General features: G+C 37.6%; 1 pseudogene; it reads right to left on the reverse strand.

Moving 5' to 3' along the window:
* The window catches only part of LOC126077112 (UDP-glucuronosyltransferase 2B31-like), a 28,442-nt pseudogene extending 27,256 nt beyond the window's left edge, over nucleotides 1–1,186 (reverse strand).
* Nucleotides 1,187–14,009: the final 12,823 nt, after the last annotated feature.

Genomic DNA, 14,009 nt, shown 5'->3' on the forward strand with positions numbered 1-14,009 from the left:
GAAGGTCAGTGGTTGAAATCCACCAGCAGCTCTTTGGAAATACTATGGAGTAGTTTCACTTTGTCCTATAGCATCTCTACGAGTCAACATCGACTCAGTGGCAACGGCTTTTTGCTACATAGACAGTTTTGCTAGAAATAACATGTCACTCTTCAATCTACATGATTATTATCATCCAGACATTCACTGAAGTTTGTGATGACTTTTTAAAGATAAAAGTACATTAAAATAGATATGTAATTAATTAAAGAAATTCTAACTGTCTTAATTCTTGAGTTTCGACTTTCAGGTGTCTGTTGCCATTGTGATGGGCTATCGGGTTCTACTAACTGATTCTATAATAGAAACCTGTCTAAAATACTTGTGAGATTGATAGATTATTTCACCTTTTACTTACAAAAAACAAATTCCTCCCTCTGCTTATTTACACAAACTCAAATTCAAAGACACAAGTAAAGTCAAGACTTCATTCTATCAACTAAAAACATGACTTACCTAGTACTTCACTGTAAAACAGATCCCACTTCTTCTCATTAAATGTCTGGAACCAAAAGTCAAAATAAACCACATATATCGTATTTTTTTACCCTCTCCAAGAATGTCATTCGATCTTGTAATTCTGACAGAACAATAGTTATGTAAGAAAAAGGGGTTAAAAGTCCTCCACTATACTTTTCAACTGAATAGCCAAAGAGTATTTTAAGTAGATCAGCCAAAAGCTCACCACAAGGACCAATAGCATCTGCAAGAATGAGATCAAACCTTGATTGTTGTAATTTCATCATTAGTTTCTTTTTGAAAACTACATCTTTACAGAGTCTTTTAATACAATCAGAATATTCCCCAGTGATTTCTTGTACTACTGAAAAATATGTCCAAAATGTATATTTCAGCAGATCATTTGACAATTTCCTGATCCATTTCATGAAAAGCAACTCAAAATCATCTTTAGCAAGAGATGTTGGATAAACTTCAAATTTAATAGCAGATGGTGTGTTGGGATCAATAAGAATGGAAGCTGAAGATGTTAGAAAGTCAACTCATGACCCCTCTGAATAAGTTCATCCAGTATTGTCTTTATATTGATCCAGTGGCTATATTCTGTTGGCCACACCAGCAATTTTCCACAAGTTCCACAGCTAAAGTAACAACTCAGTTGTATCAGCAGAAGTGAAATCCATTTCATAGACACCCTGTTTAAACGAATTCTTCTTTTCAAATCAATCAAGTAGTTAAAATACAACTCTTACAGGGCAAAGTAAACACATTACATGAATAGCCAGATCATACCAAGTTAAAAAAAAGCAGAGTAGAGATGACCTTGTATATTATGAGGGTACTTAACGTCCCTTTCATCATAAGTGCTATCACACAGCTAAGAGTCGAGGACGTAACATTTGGGTATCATCTGTGTTATATAATACATTCTATAATGTTGTTAAGAACTGTGACTATTTGAAGCCACTTATGACTGTAGTCTTCTTGACACAAGAATTAAAGAAAAAAGAATTATACAGCTGCATTAATATATTTTTGGATATCATGGTTCCAGACTTTTTGTACCTGGCGAAATCTTTATTGACATATAATTCATATACCATACAATTCATCAATTTAAAGTGTACAATTCAACGGTTGTTAGTATATGGACAGAGTTGTACAACCACCACCATGATTAATTTTAGAATATTTTAGTCCTTTCAAAAAGGAATCCTGTGTCCCTTACTCATCGGAATCAACTCAACAGCGGTGGGTTTTTAGTCCTTCCTAAAAAGGAATCCTGTGTCCCTTACCCATCGTGTCTTAGTCTTCCCACCCTCCTTCTCTACCTAGCCCTAGAAAATTCCTAATCTACTTTCTGTCTCTATAGATTTTTCTATTTGGGACATTTCATATACATGGAATCATACATTTTTCTTTCACTTACCATAATATTTTAAGATTTTTCTATGTTATATATATTGTTGTCATTGTTGTTAAGTACCATCAAGTCAGTTCCCACTCACAGCGACCCTATGTACCAAGAAGGAAACACTGCCCAATCCTGCGCCATGCTCACAATTGTTGTTATGCTTGAGCCCATTGTTGCAGCCAGTGTGTCAATCCATCTCTTTGAGGGTCTTCCGCTTTTCCACTGACCCTGTACTTTACCAAACATAATGTCTTTCTCCAGGGACTAATCCCTCCTGACAACATGTCCAAAGTATGTAATACACAGTCTCCCCATCCTTGCTTCTAGAAGCAGTCTGGTTGTACTCTTCCAAGGCAGATTTGTTTGTTCTTTTGGCAGTCGATGGTACATTCAATATCCTTCATCAACACCACAATTCAAAGGCACCAATTCTTCGATCTTCCTTATTCATTTTCCAGCTTTCACGTCCATATGATATGATTGAAAATACCATGGCTTGAGTAAGGTGCACCTTAAATTTCAAGGTGACATCTTTACTTTTCACGTGGTTGACTATAATCAAGACAGATAATGAAAAGTGTTGTCAAGTATGTGGAGAATCTAAGTGAATGGTGGTGAAATAATTTGGGGAGAGATAGCGAAATAATGACACAATGTGAGGAATATAATCAAGGTCACTGGAATGTAAAGTAGAAATTGTTGAATGAGTGTATGTTTTGTTGTGTCTATATTTTCAGCAAAAACAAACCTTTTTAAAAAGAATTAGTATTAGAAAAAAAAGAATGTGGAGAAATTGGAACACTTATACATACCATTTTGGAAAACAGTCTGGCATAAAGTTGAATATAAAGTTACCATATGATCCACCAATTCTACTTCTATGTATTTTCCCAAGAGAGATAAATACATGCATCTGCACAAACCTTGAAAAAGAATGCTCATAAACAGCATTATTCATGATCAGCCTAAATGTCAAAAAGTGGAAAAAACCCAAATGTCTATCAACTGATTAATGAATAGGCAAAAGTGGTATATCCATACAACGGATATTATCTGACAATAATAAAAAATAATGTCCAGTATTTATATAACATAAAACTTATTATAAGATTTGAGTTACGATCTTTCTGACCAATAAATACAGTTAGGTTTTTCTCAACCTAGACCACTTTGATCCTATTGCATTTCCCTGATGCGTAAACTTCAGGGGAACTTGTGGTTTGTTTTACCTATATTCTATAAAATTTTTAATTTGTTTATTCTTTGTGCTGTTACAGATTAAACTCAGTCATTGTTTGCCTAGGTTTAAAAGAAAAATATTATTTTATTATTTTCACCTCTGCCAAAGGATGTAAGGTTTCCATACCAGGAGTGTAAGAAGGATAGGACAATGGGTTTTTGAAGAGAGAAAGAATATGATCATCTCAAGTGTTATTATTAAGAATGATAATCCTAATTTCAATCTGCGTTCAACAAACACATTGAATTTCACAACATATCTGTAAGGCAGCTAAGTGATGCTGTGTCTTGTTTTGAAAGAATAGGTGCATTTATTATACTGGTTCAATATTAACATAACCTAAATTGAGACAGAGCTTTCATTATCAAAAGGTTAAAATGAGAGTGAAATTAAACAGTGGAGCCTTTTCAAAGGGTCATGAAGAAAAGGGAATTAGCTACTGAATTTGAAGAATTTCCCAAATACCTCAATTTTATAGTAGGAACTGTTATATTTCTTTGCTGTTGTTAGTTGCTATCATGTTGATTTGGATTCATGGTGACCCCATATGTGCAGAGTAGAACTGCTGTATAGAGTTTTCAAGGTTGTGACCTTTCAGGAACAGATTGCCAGGCCTGTCTTTCAAAGCACCTCTGGGTGGGTGTGAACTGCCAACCTTGCTAGTAATGCAGTGCTTAATGCTTGCACCAATAAATTCCACATGGAAAGACTTAAACTTGAAAAAGGTGAATGTCTTTTAAGATAGAAACAGTGCTGAAGCTGATTGCACAATAGAGTTTTGTGGGTTGGATTTTGTCTCTCTGAAAAACATATTCAAGTCTTAAACTTTGTTATCTGTGAATATGGCCTCATTTGGAAATAATTTCTTTGCAGATATAAGCAACTTACAATGAGGTCTGTGATGATTAATGTCATGTGTCAACTTGACCAGACCATGATTCTCAGTATTATGTAATCATCCTCCATTCTATGATTTGATGTAATTATCTTTCTTTTTGCGATTTCCCATAAGTAATACAATGTAATCAACTCCATGATGTAATCTGATGTAATCAGCCTTTCAGTTGTAAGGAAAGTTTCCTTGGGGGTGTGTCCTACACCCTATATATATATATTTATATATATATATTCATATATATATTTATATATAGGTGTTCTGGCAAAGTTGGTTTACTTGCTCTAGATCCTGTTTCCAGCTTGTCATCATTAGAGCTCTGATTCTTGGGATTTGAGCCAGCAGCTTGTCATCTGACCTTCCAAATTTGGGACGCACCACCTACCGCAGCCCTATGGGCCAGCAGCTTGAGATCTTACCTGCCAATTCTTGGTTTGTATGCCTCTGCAATCACTGAGGCAGGAAAATCTTCCAGCAGACACCTGACTCGTGAACTTTGGAATTGCAAGCCTCCACAACTGCTTGAGCCATTTCCTTGAGATAAATCTCTACTAGCTCTCTCTCTATATATACGCTTTGCTTGTTTTGCTTATCTAGAGAATCTATCCAAAGTCATTTGGTACTGAGAATGGTTCTAGAGAAACAAAAACACAAGGATGAGTTTTCTAAATTGGGTCACAAGTCTAACTTGACTTAAAGTGAAAAACAGTTGCCAATGAGTCAACTCCTACTCATGGTAACACCATTGTGTCAGTCAGAGCAGAACTGTGCTCCACAGGATTTTCAATGGCTGCTTTTTCAGAAGTAGATTGCCAGACCTTTCTTCCAAGGCACCTCTGGGTGGACTTGAACTGCCACTCTCTCAGTTTGCAGTTGAGCACATTAACCATTTGCACCACCAGTTTAACTATTGGTTATTTTTCTTTTTAGAAACGTTGTGTTTGCCTTAAGTCTCTGAGAATTTAAAAAGCTCTGTTTCTGTGCCCTGCTCTAATTGTTCCATATGCTCTATCTCCTTGAGAGTAAGGTTTTCCAACTGTTGAATTTGATATCTCTTGTGGTTTTGAATTTTCTCCATATTTTGTGGTTTTGGTTCTGTGCTTATCTTGGGGCTATCTTCTTCACTGCTTCCCGTATTTGTGCTGGGAGAGAGGAATGAAAGAGCACTCTGCAGTAAGAGCTTCTATGTCCCAAGCACTATATCGGTTCAACACTTCCAAGAGCAAATGTGAATGGTGTAGGGAGCAAAGAAGCCTATGAGTGTTTATACTGTGCAAATGTTTGGGATTCGGGTGTCATGGAAAAAGAAGACGGTAAGAAAACCAAAGAAAGGTGAAAGAATGCAGACATATAGGATCCTCTCTGGAGTATATACCTATGGAGATTAGTCAAAGTAATAGGACATCCTGATGCCTACCCAGACAATGGAACAGAAAACACACGTGTGATTTTTAGGGACATGGTTAAATACTTGGCTGCTTTGTGGGAGAAAGACATGGTGATATACCTCCATAAAAATTACCGCCAAGAAAACCCTATGGGGCAATTTTACTGTGTCACATGGGGTTGCTGTGAATCAGCAATCAACTGGAAGGCACTTAAAAACAACAACAAGAACAATTCCTCTAAAGAAAAGCAGAATTAGCTTCGTTGAGAGGGAAGCCAACTATGATACCAGTTCTGTAAGGGTAAAGTCAGTGCTGTTGTGAACAAAGCTCTTTGAGAGCATGACTGTGTCTGGCTCATTAAGATCTCAACTGAATAGCCCTCCCAGCCTCATCAGTGCCCATAACCATATCCATTGTTCCCATCTTCCCTCCTATAGAATCAAAGAAAGGATTCCAGAATAATCATGATAAATTTCAAACTTACATAGTGCTGACTTCTACTGAGGCACTGTGCCCTGTGCTTTATATACATTATCTCTTTGAATTTACACAGCATCTCTGTGAATTAGGTATGATATGATACCCATTTTTTAATGGATAAAATCAAAATACATAGATACTATGTAGCTCTCCCAAGGTCCAACAGAACAGTGATTTAAACCTAGGCAATTCTGCTTCGCTATACAATCCTACGCCATCCCAGACAAATGTGGTGCTTGACAGAATAGAAGCTGATACAGGAGAAATTAAGTATTTTTCCCCAGGGTGTACTGATAACAAAGTGGCAGAGACCAGGTTAGAAAGTGTCTTCAGTTTTGACCTCTAACCCTAAGTTTTTAACAGAATTGGCCAAAAGTGATACAAACCAAAAAGTGAAGGGGATTTAGAAATTAAGACCTTACAACACAAAACATAGTTAAAGAAAGGAGGGCCCATGAAAGGTGTTCATGGTGTAGTGTATTTGAGTGAGCTCAAATACAGAATTCTATGCTTTTTGTTCTTTTATCCCTTTATGGACTTTCAGTCTCTTCAGGCTCACTCATGAAGTTACAGCTATTCAGAGAAGGTAAGAAATGCTACCAAGTATAGCAGATACTGGAGCCACCTATATTAGCAGAAGTCACAATCAGCATTCTGTGTTTATTTCCTAACAAAGGTCAGCATATCAAATAAGATACTGTATAGCCAGGTAACATGAAGTTAACCCCAGACCCGGCTCTTTGTTTCATCTCGCCAGCCAAAAAGCCAGTGCCGTCAAGTCTATCCCGACCCACAGCGACACTATATGTGTGTTCTTAGAACGTACAAAACCTTATAGGGTCTCACAGGTCTCAAGTTACTCTTTATATAAACTTTGGACACTTAAATAATGATTATCTAGAATACCCCTTAATTTGATTACAACCAAAAGGAAAACATTGTTACTACATCTTTTAAAAGAAAAACATACATTTTATTTCATGCAAGTAATCATTTGCTCTGTACTTGAAATGACAAAACAATCATTTTAGAAAAGCCTCTTTGATATGTTTTCATCTTATCCAGCTTCATAAGTCAAAATTCTCAAAAGTATTAAGAATATAACTTCTTCTAAAGCAGTAAATGATGGCAATCATTTGCAAAAGCAATTTGGGTAAAAAACTAGAAGGTAGGTGAATAAAACCAGCTGAAAAATCATGTAAGGACTTGTTCAGCTATGAAATAATGAGTTTTAAGGATGTGACTTTAAAAAGTTGGTTATATGGTATTTTCACTTAGTCGATGTATAAAAAGGAGCCCTAGTAGCACAGTGATTAAGAGCTCAGGTGCTAACCTAAAGAGGTTGGTGGTTCAAACCCACTAGCCACTTTGTGGGAGAAATACATGGCATTGCAGCCTAAGAAACCTGCTGGGGCAGTTCTACACTATGCTATAGGGTTGTTAAGAGTTGGAGTGAGCTGATGGCAAAGGCTGTTTTTTTTTTTTTTCAGTTGAGATAGGTACAAAGAAATATACACTTTCTAAAATATAAACCATTAATCATTCTTTTTTTCAAAACTTACACCAAGCAATGTATTTACCATGGATCCTTGTCCAATCAGACACTTCCTCAGGCTGATACTGGATGGAGATGAAATAAGGGCCAGTATTTGCAATGCTGCAGAGTTCAGGAAGGGAGGAATGATGGGCTAAAGGTCAGGGGTAATAAAGGACAAATTACATACTAATAGAAATTATCATTTTTACTTTTTGATGCGGCAGCTTATGAGGTCGAAGGCCAAAGGCAAACTCCCTAAGACAACTTTTTTTCTTTTGGAGGAAATAGAAATCACAGGCAGAGGTATGGGCAGTAGAAGCAACAACACGCCTTTCCCAAAACTACTAAAGGGAAGAAAAACCCAACTTGCATCTCCACCTGCTTCTTCACCCACTTCAGCATAAAGAAAAGGGACGGTCTCACACCTCTAGCCCGTTAACTCTAATGGTGACTAGGAATGGGTCGCCCTTCCTGTATTTTTGTGAATCAGAGTATGTGTGTTGGTCTGGTTCCCAGCAAAGCAACTTCTTATTCTCTTTCACCGCCTAGAAAGGGATGGTGTGAGTATGTGTGTGTGCAGGCAGCAGACTTTGATGTTTCCTTCTCCAGGGGTAGGATAGAGGCCAATGGCTTATACAAAAAACTGTTCTCAAACAGGCATTGTTTCTTCCGCAGGTAAGAAAATAAGGCACTCCTGTAGCACCACAAAGGTCCCGGGATGGCAGAAATGGTTTGAGCTCAGTGACTAATCAGAAGATTGGTGGTTCAAACTCACCTAGTGGCACTTTGAAAGGTCTGACAATCTGCTTCCATAAACATTACAGCCAAGAATACCCTGTGGAGCTCAGTTTTACTTTGTAACACATGGGATGGTTGTGAGTCAGAGCCAACTCCATGGCAATGGATTTTTTGTTGGTTTTTTGTTTGTTTGTTTTTGATAGCACCCAAGGCTACTACAATTTTGGTGCAAAGCCTACCACTGTCTATTATTCAGTAAGGAAAAAAGAGAACACGTACCCATGCCTTCAGCCCCAAGAACCTTGCCTTACCTAAAGAAAAAACCTCCCTTCCTTGAGGAAGAAAACACCAACGTTTTTGGTAGATGGTGGTTATATATGAAGGGGCCCTAGTGGCACAGTGGTTAAAGTGCTCGGCTGCTAACCCAAAGATCAGTGAATCGGAGCCACAAGCTGCTCCATGGGAAAAAGGTGTGGCAGTCTGATTCCACAAAGCTTTACAGTCATGGAAACCTTATGGGGCAGTTCTACTGGGCCTTATAGGGTCACTCTGAGTTGGAGTTGACTCAGTGGCAGTGAGTTTCGTTTGGTTATACATGAGACTTTAGTATTCATGCTCATTTTGGCATTAGTAGTGTTAGTCAGTGAATAAGTTGGAGAACCTGAATTTGAACTCAGATGTGTTTTCCTGACAATGAAGTTCATGATATCACCACTTTACATGTTCCTGTTGAAGGCTGATCACCTGGACTTTGGTTCAGGTAGTGATTATGAATTATGAGATTGTGAGATTAATTGTGTGCTAGTGCTTATCAGGGAAGGAGTCCTGGTGCTGCAATGGTTAAGCACTTGACTGCTAATCGAAAGGTTGGCAGTTTGAACCCACTCAGCCACTCTGGGGGAAAAGGCCTGGCAAAATACTTCATAAAGATTATAGCCTAGGAAACACTTGGGGCAGTTCTACTCTGTCACAGGGGTCACTGTGAGTCAAAATTGAGTCGATAGCATCTAACAGCACTTGTCAGGCACACCTGACTAAATAAAATTCATCTGTTTTCTATATTTACGACTAAAAATGCCTATTAATATATCTTATTAACATAAAGCTCAAAGCTTTTCATGTATCACAACTTAACTGAGTGCATTCTAAGGGCTCAACTCAGTGCTAGCCTAGACCACCAGCAGGTACAGTTGTACATGTTGTACACTTTACAATCCCAAGAGGTGCCATTCGCACAAGTTACAGCAAAAAAAAAAAAAAAAACTCAGTGTCTCTAAGTGGAACCTTTCAAGGCATTAACTTTATGAAAAAGAATAAGTCAAAGCTGTTGCCATCAAGGGATTTTGAATTAGTTTTGAGCAAGAAGATTTCTTTGCTTATGAAGATACCTAAGGAAGAAATATCCAGCTTCTGTTCACCAACTTTTGGATATTTCCATTTAATTCCTTATATCAAGAATTTTGATTTCTTTCAGATATAACTTTATCCAGTCATGTCCCCTCACTGTTAGCATCTTTTTTCTTAGTTCTAGAGGTATTCTAGAATGTCAATTCAGATAAGGGACTTCTCCAAATCTGAAGAGGGAAGTTAGGGGAAAAAAAAAATCACACAGCCCAGACCCTCTGCACAAGAAAATCATACTGGCATTAATGTAATGGATTCCAGTGGTCTCCAGATCTGTGTGTCTGATGGTTTTATAAGGATTATGGCTCCCCTATGTCATTGTTTTTCATTGCAATTGAGTCTGTTCATAGCAACCTTAAGTATAACAAAACAAAACACTGCCCTTTCCTACGCTGTTTTCACGATCTGATTTCATGATTTGAGTTCTTGTTTCAGCTATTGTGTCAATGGCCCCGCATAACCACGTTGAAATACAGCTACGCCAGGTTCACTTAAATATTTTTTCCTCTGTAGTCTCTCTCTACCCCCACACAAATAAAAAAATAAAAACAAAATAATACTGGCTGACAAAATTAGAACTCTGTTGGCAATGCCTTTTAAAAACACAGACATGATTTAAAAACTTTCCTAAAAATTTCCAGGTGAAACCAACAGTCTAAGTGGATGTACTAGCTGTCCCCTTGGCTTTCTGACTTCCACAGGCCTGCACAGATATAATCCCCTGGCCTAGGGCTTGTGGTTGTAGTTGTACCTCAATTTGAGACATGTGCCCTTGGCAAAAGGATTGATTCCAGCAATTGGGCCCTAAGAGAATCTAACAGGGTCCTGAGGTAGTGGGACTGGAGGGTAGGGGGTGTTTTCTGGGCTAGCTCTTCTCCTCCCACCCTCCTGTAGCATCTTTACTCCAAGACCACATATATGTAACTCCTCATACAACAAGCCAAGAGGTTGTGAAAATGATTAGGTTGACAGAGCACCGACCCTGCAAGTTCTTTCCAATATGCACTTCTCTCAGATCCTCTGAAACTTGTGGAAATCCTAAAGTAAAGAAATCTGTGGCTGCCACCCTAATCCGTTTCCTTCTCAGAGTTTTCTGGCTCTACCAGGTGTTAAAACAGTAGGGCCTGACTCTGTATATGTGAGTGTGAGTTTCAAACTTTTTATATCTTAACTGTAGGATACCAAAATTTTTATATCTAACTGTAAAGTTATTAACTACAAAGTTCAGATCTAATCCTTAACTTGTTTTTTCCCAGCCCAGGAACAAGCCCATCTGAATACCCATTGTCCTGCCCTTCTGGTATTAGTGCTGGTTCCTGGGTTCCTTTTAGCTGCAACACTAATGACTAAAAATAAAAACTGAAGAAGGGAATTAAGCTGTGAAGTGAAATTAGTTTTTGTTCTTGTTTTTTTAATCACTTTTCTGGAAGTTTCTGTCTTGCATCCACAGAGATTATACTTCTTATAATCATGTCTGTGTTGAAAAAATGTTTGTAATTTAAATGTCTTTTGCATTATTATAATTTTACCACGTTATTCTTTATACTGTACACAATCTCTCAGACTTTCAATAATTCCTTTTACTTTGTCTCAGTTCAAAGGAAGTCTTTAGGATTGGGGGTCTTAAGAAAGTGTAAGCTACATAAGGAAAGAAGGACACTATTATGAGTCCTCACTTTTCTGATTCTATCCTCCCTCTACCCCTACATAAGCACGTACACACGCACAGACACACACACACAGGCACACGCAAACACACGTGCAGTGCGTGCAATAGCACGCAACACCCTAAGGCACTTTCCAGAATGTAGAATATCTTACTACGTGTATTTTAGTAGCTGGGCTCCAAACTGGGCCAGATAGAGCTGGACATCATCGGAGTGGGACAAATGGAAGAAATAGCCTTTTCACATTAAAAGAAACATTCAGTTTTAATGTCAGATGACTCAGTTAATTCTTCCTAAGAGAGGTATTGTTTATCATTTTTATCTTCTATTTCATTAACCTTCTTTAAAGTCAATTTTAGACATTTTAAATTTCAGCCTGTGGTTCATTGGCTTAGCCACAACTTGGATGGGGAACTCAAGATGTTATATAAACTAAAATTTGTAACCATATAAAATTGTTTCTTTCCTATGTAGTTTTAAAGGCTTTTATGCACTAATCTTTATATTTTCAGGTGAATATAATTGTTAAATCATGTTTCAGTGTATCTGGAACATTGATTATCTTAAGTCCTTCATCCCATCCCCACCCCGTAGCCCTCTACTCATAGACTTCTACAGTCATCATTACACACTGGTTACAAGGAGAAATGCTAATTTAGGACTAATACCCTGCTTATTCCTGAATTGGTTACATCCACTTACCTGATATAACTAGTCTGTATTTATAAGCAGCTGCATTATTTTCATTTTGTTTCTCACTCCATCCCTGTCTGATGACATTTTTCTAGCATGAGGAACTTGAGATTTTTACAAGATGTTTTCTTAAGGAAAAATTTTCTTACAAACTATAAACTCTCTTACTTGAATAAGATAAATTATGGACATTTTTTGACTTTGGGTCTGGCCCACAGTGGATTTTCCCTATGACCAAATGAGTAGAGTTGGGCAAACTGAGGCCCATTCCACTATTGCCAGTCACTTGCTCTGTGTCTTTGAATAGACATTCACCTTCTGAACCTTAATCCCAATCTACAAAATGAAAGTAAGATTTATTTATTTTAAGGGTTGGCAATGATTAGCTTATTGGTCCAGTTGTGAGGATTTTTGTTTTCTTTATGTTGAGGTGCAGTCCATACTGCAGGCTGTGGTCTTTGATCTTCATGAGTAAGTGCTTCAAGTCCTCTTCACTTTCAGGAAGCAAGGGTGTGTCATCTGCGTAATGCAGGCTGATAGTGACTCTTCCTCCAATGCTGAAGCCCTGATCTTCTTCAAATAGTCCAGATCTCGGATTATTTGCTGAACATACAGGTTGAATAGGTATGGTGAAAGGACACAATCCTAATCCACACCTTTCCTGACTTTAAACCGTGCAGTATGCTCTTGTTCTGTTCGAAAAACTCCGTTTTGGTTTATGCACAGGTTCCTAATGAGCACAATTAAGTATTCTGGAATTCCCATTCTTCACAATGTTAGTCATAATTTCTTATGATCCACTGAGTAGAATGCCTTTGCATAGTCAATAAAACACAGGTAAACATTTTTCTGGTATTCCCTGCTTTCAATCAGAATCCATCTGATATCAGCTATGATATCCCTAGTTCCATGTTCTCATCTGTATACAGCCTGAATTTCTTGAAGTTTCCTTTTGATATGCTGCAGTAGCTGCTTTTGAATGATCTTCAGCAAAATTTTACTTTCATGTGATATTAATGATACTGTTCAACAATATTCACTTTATGGTGGGACCACTTTTCTTGGGAATAGGCATAAATATAGATCTCTTCTAGTCAGTTGGCCAGGGAGCTGTCTTCCACATTTCTTGGTATAGACTTAATGAGTACTTTCAACACTGCTTCCATTTGTTGAAACATCTCAAATGGCATTTCATCAATTCCTGGAGCCTTGTTTTTCTCCAATGCCTTCAGTGCAGCTTGGAATTCTTCCTTCAGTACCATTGGTTCCTGCTCATATGGTACCTCCTGAAAAGGTTTAACGTCAACCAATTCCTTTTGTTATACAGACTCTGCGTATTCCTTTCATCTTCTGTTGGTGCTTCCTGAATCATGTAATATTTTTCCTATAAAATCCTTCAATATTACAACTCAAGGCTTGATTTTTTTTCTTTAGTTCTTCCAGCTTGAGAAACACTCAGCATGTTCTCCCCTTTTGGTTTTCCATCCCTAATAATTAGGGAAATGAAAATTAAGACAATAAACTAATTTGGCACAGATTTGTGAAACAAGAATCTGATAAAACTATGTTTGAAGGAGTGTGATATGGAATAATCAATCCAAATGAAATCGGTTTGACCCAGTAATTCTACATGTAGGAACTTGTGCTGCAGAAATACTTGAACATGAGTATATATGAGATGTATGGCAAGATGCTCCCTACAGTACCTAAAGTGGTGTCAATCAGAGGGCACACTTATCTATAATGAAAGGGATAAAGTATATAGTCCTTAAAGAGAATAGGCAGGTTGGCTACAGACAGTATTGCTGAATGTTGTCTAGGTCACATTGCTTTGTAAAAAAGAGTTTCAGAAATATTTTAAATAACTCTGTGATAATCTTTTCTTTGAAAAAAATGAAATGTATGTAAACTTGTGTAAACATATAGAAATTAAAAAAAAACCCACTGCTGTTGAGTCAATTCCGATGCATAGCGACCCTATAGGACAGAGTAAAACTGCCCCATGGAGTTTCCAGGGAGCACCTTGAGGATTTGAACTGTCGACTTCTTGGAGAG

This window comes from Elephas maximus, chromosome 5 (assembly GCF_024166365.1).
Source record: "Elephas maximus indicus isolate mEleMax1 chromosome 5, mEleMax1 primary haplotype, whole genome shotgun sequence".
Lineage (NCBI taxonomy): Eukaryota > Metazoa > Chordata > Mammalia > Proboscidea > Elephantidae > Elephas > Elephas maximus.